This window comes from Helianthus annuus, chromosome 15 (genome assembly GCF_002127325.2).
Source record: "Helianthus annuus cultivar XRQ/B chromosome 15, HanXRQr2.0-SUNRISE, whole genome shotgun sequence".
In the NCBI taxonomy this organism is placed as follows: Eukaryota; Viridiplantae; Streptophyta; class Magnoliopsida; order Asterales; family Asteraceae; genus Helianthus; species Helianthus annuus.
In genome coordinates this window covers 76,008,563-76,013,775 of record NC_035447.2, presented here as the reverse complement: position 1 = coordinate 76,013,775, position 5,213 = coordinate 76,008,563, and positions in this window count along the sequence as shown.

The following is a 5,213-nucleotide window of genomic DNA, read 5'->3' as shown; positions in this document are numbered from 1 at the left end:
CGTTCCTCCGCCTCCTCCTCCTCCACCATCAGCATAGCAGTTTTTGGTTTTATGCGGGTAGCATACTTTTGGTGAGAGTGTAGCTATTGAGCCCAGATGGCACAGCCTTTTTGAGGACTACCTTTGACTTTTGACTATTGTAGTTTGACAGACGATTTGGACAAGGGTGATGTAACCCTATAGTTCCTTTTGATGTATGATACATTGTAGAACTTGTAAAACTGTACTCGTGGTCATTAATATATGGAAGCTCAATCGCAACATTCTCATTACATACATTGTTGAATTACTTGTTTACATTATGGTTGAAACATTATGTGTTTACTTACGTTGATGAATGAAATTACAAATGCATGTTACGTACTTACTATACTTATTATGACCTGACCAACACAATCTTCTTTTAGAAGATGTCGCCACAAAGAGAGACGCGGTTGCTCACGACAGAGGCTGAGTTACAAGAACTGACTTCGCAAGCAATAGCACAGCACGAGGCCCTACGCTCCGAATCGAGCAGGGGTACCTTAGAAAACAACCCACCTCATGGCTGTACCTACTGGCACTTCCTTAACTGCGAGCCTTCGAAGTTCGACGGCACTGGAGGTGCCATAGCCTTTGTGAAATGGACCGAAAATATGGATTCTATATTTCGAATGAGCGGATGTATGCCAGAGCAACAAGTCCTATATGCGTCAAGATTGTTTCAAGATGGGGCCTGGTCATGGTGGAACTCTCAGATTCGAACAATGGGCAGAGCTACTACGAATGCTTTAACATGGGGTGAGCTGAATGAAATAATGCGTAAGGAGTATTGTTCTCAGATGGCGATCCAGAAGCTGGAATTCGAGTTCTAGAAGCTAAAGATGGAAGGCCCAAATGTAGCGGAGTACGTGCAAAAACTTCATGATTTGTCACGAGTTGTTCCGTACCTAGTGGAACCAGAGTTGAAAAGGATGGAGCCATTCATCTGGGGATAGGTGCCTCAGATCCTGCGCTTAATGACGGTATCACCTCCGCTAACAACCATCGATGCGATCAAGTTAAGTGCGGCACTCAGTAAAGAAGCGATTAGACTGGAAGAGCTTTCAAACCCTGACGAGAAGAAGGAAACTCAGGTAGAGTCATCCGGAAAGAACAAAAGGAAGCTCACTGACTCCCAGGAAGATACACGAACAAATAACAGGAACGAGGCCGAAAAGGGAAAGGAGTACATGGGTATCCTACCCAAGTGCGATGACTGCCTACTTCATCATGCTGAGCCATGTAGGTATGGAAGAGGTGATGTCTGCAACAAGGTAGGGCTTGTTAGGGAAACATGTCAGCTCAGTACCAGACAAAGGAATGAAGGCCAAAATGGCAGCGGAAATCGCGGAGAAAATAGTAATAAACAAGAACAGGGTCAAGGCTGCGGTAGCGTAGGACTTTTTTAGAGAGTTTATGTAGAGACTAAGCCGAGATGTGATAAGTGCAAGTTTCACCATGAAGGTCGATGCCGGAAGCCATGGTGTGATAAGTGTGGAAGGAAAGGACACAACAAGTACGCCTTCCGAACGAAGTATCCCAAACAAGAAGGAAATATTAACGACAACCAAGAAGGAAAGAATGATGGTAAACCTCCAGGCTGCTTCAAATGCGAGGGCGTGGGACACTTTAGGAAAGATTGCCCAAGAAGGGTTGACCAAGACCATGAAGAAGCATCCAACATTGGAACTCGTGGAGCATGCCAGGATCCGGATGTGGTTGCTGGTACGTCCTCTAACAACCAAAATTTTTACACCTATGTTGTTTGATACTAGTGCCGACCATAGTTTCGTATCTCATGAATTTAGGAATATACCTGGTTTAGTAAAAGGGTAAGTTAAATAACCAGCACGCAATACAAACTAGCTAATAGGAAGCCTCGACGTGATAATTGGATGGACCAGTTGTCGAGCAACCAAGCGGAGATTGTTATCCGCATCCCGATGTCGAACGACGAAGCAATCGTGAATCATGAAGCAGGACGCGCCTCTACAAATTACTAATGCTTGGAGGCACGAGAATTTCGCGCACAGAATGTGTTGCCTTCTCGGCTCATGTCGTGGACAAAGAAGCTGAAGACTTGCCTGAATTACCACTTCAACGACAAGTTGAACTTCGCATCTATCTAATTCCAGATGCCGCGCCTACAGTCAATGCACCATAGCAACTTATACCTTCGGAGATGCAAGGATTGACAATATAGCTTCAGTAGTTAATAGAGAAGGAAGTTAACAGACCAAGCTCCCATTTAGAATAACACTAGTCCTGCTTATCAAGAAGAAAGACGATGATTTTCAAACAAGCATCAACTACAGGGAGCCGAACGAGCTAACCAACAAGAGTTGGCAACTCTTGCCGAGGGTTAACAAATTTAACTAACTATGAGAACCTAACTACCATTTTAAGACTGATCGATGAGTGAGTGTCGTTATACGGGAATTCAGGAAGAAGGTGTACCGGGGAATTGTGGGACAATAACTTGTTTTAAACCTACACAAAAATTTTGTTTCCTGCGCAATGCGCAAAATAGTCTTATGCAGAATACGAGACTTTGAGGATCTAGAGAACATGTGCTTAATCCTTGAGAACCCAGGTCAAAACTCGTAAAGGTTGTCACTTAGGAACCACACCTGTAAAATCAAGCAAACCCCATTATCCTGACATATATGTTATTTTAGTTAACCAAACAGAATGTACTCAAATTTCTTCTTTAAAATCTTCACTTTTGCTTCTAGCAAGTAGATGTTTGCATCTCTACTTCCCATAATGGTAGTTGCATCACGTTAATTTTCTTCGCCGAGAGCGAACGCACATTGCTTTGATACATGATCATTTCTTCACACTCGTTGTTTCGCTACTCGAAAACTTATATGTCACACATGCATCATTTGCCATGCATGTGGTTTCATTTCAAATAAACGCTTCATTAAAGTTCAAATGTTATTTTGCTAAAGCTAACTATTGATAAACAATTCGAACAACTCACGTTCTTGTAATTGTTGGTTCCTTTGTTGTCAAGTCAACACACTTTCTTGAGACTGCTTTTATTTCAAGTGGCATTCATGGTTTGTCTTCGTAACCATGCTGAAATTCCCTTGTTAATACATACGTTTATTGTCAGGTTACGCTGAAAGTAAGTTCAACTGCTTAAACTTATCCATTTCACATATTCAATTTAAAACGTCATATGATGTATTGGGAGCATCATATTCAAGTATTTTTGCAAATATTCTTTTGCTTCGAGCCGTAGTAGACTTGCTTGGTCTACGACTCCACTAAATCGTTTGTTGATTTTGATACCTTGCGGTGATACTTTCACAAGATTGAAGCTTGCGCTAATTTGGTTACGCACCTCATACACGGATTTGGTTGTCTATTCATTTGTTCTCAATCCGTTTTGTTTAATCACGATTAAAGCGGTCTCAGCCTAGTTGTGTGTTAAGACAATGGTACCTAGAATCATTTCATATCCCCATGTACCTCCTAACAATTCTTTCGGTATAAATTGAACACTTTGCAGTGTTTATTGCTTTTTCATCTTCAATAAAAAACAGTGGCCCTTTGATATTCCGTATTCAACTAAAAACTCTATGACATTGTGTAAATCAAATCTTCAGGTTGTTATAGTACACTTTCATTCGTTCACAAACACGGTGAACTTGTTCGGTCACCGCTATAATTGAAATAAGTCAATTACGACACCTTGTGGTGTCGTTACAAAATTTGTAGCTTGTGCTAATCATGGTCAACCGTTTCACATAAAACTACACATACTTCTGTTTGACTTGTCATTTAAACATTCCTGATGCAACTACGAATCAAGACCACCAGATTCGCGTGTATTACATTTGGTGTATTTTCGCAATTCAAGAATGTCAACACACTAATCCTTACCGTATATTTATTCGAAAGTTGACGGATCAATTTCATACTCAAGTTGTTGATTTTGAGTTCATTTAGCGGATACTATGGTTCGCGAAAACTCATTTGCATATTGTGACCGACTGTTTGAGAATCCATGGGTCAGAACTCCTTTGTTACACCTCTGTTAACTGAGTTACGCTAGACTATACATCTATACGTCTCGTGTCCTTTGACATCAAATGCTAGAAAACATGCCTTGTAACCATTAGGTTCCTGTTGTTGAAATATATCCCTGGGAGTTCACCTCGTGTGAATAAGATAAGATTCGATTAGGTAATTTTCTACCCGGTATTATTCACATACATACACGCATAATGAAACCCTATGGAGTTAAGGTAGTACAAATTTCGAGGACGAAATTTTCTTAACAGGGGGAGAATGTGACAACCGTCAAAAATCCAAGTATCTGTACAATTAATTAATATTGATTAGTGCTTAATGACTGTGCTTAATTACAACTGATGACTTAAACTGTTTTTCTAATTTCTGTATCATACATACATGTGCATCACATATTACATAATGTCATCTCATTATCATATGCAAACTTTATTGACATACATGATGCACAAAGCACGGTTAGCGGATAACTCAGAAAAATGCTGACAATGTTCAGTACGTAGACAGGCAGTGTTTTGAGACCCTGTATGGGCCAGAAACTAAGTTTCACAATAGTATGGTGTGTAGGGAAGTAAGGACCATAAAACTGCTTCACTAGGTGATAGTTTAAGTGCCGGAGAGTGCCTAAAACCCACATAAAGTGCAGAATTCTGCATATTTCAGCAAAATCCAACAATTAAATGAGCTAGTAGCATGCAAAAATATGGCAAAATAGTCCTGTATGCTTTCCTAAGTGTCGGGAATTAAAAGTGTCACAAAAGACTACTTAAAGATCACTAAACGGAATAACTTAACACTTTAACGAACCGGTATCTAACCGAACAACCGGACACTACCTGAAACACCAAAATTATACTAGAAGCATTGTTTTAGTGTTTCCAAGCTAGTTATGATCCCCGAACACCTTAACACACTATATAATGCATCATACACTTAAACACTAACTAATACCCTTAACTTCCAACTATATTATCTAACTATGGTTTAAACTTACACAAGCCCCCCCCCCCCCCTTCATACCACCACTTTTCATTCATCATCCATCCACTCCAAGGTCACTACATGATGCTAGGAGGTGATTAAGGAAGCTTGGTGCTTGTGGATCTTGAAGGACCTTCATTAATTGCTTTTATCCATCACTTTTGTCA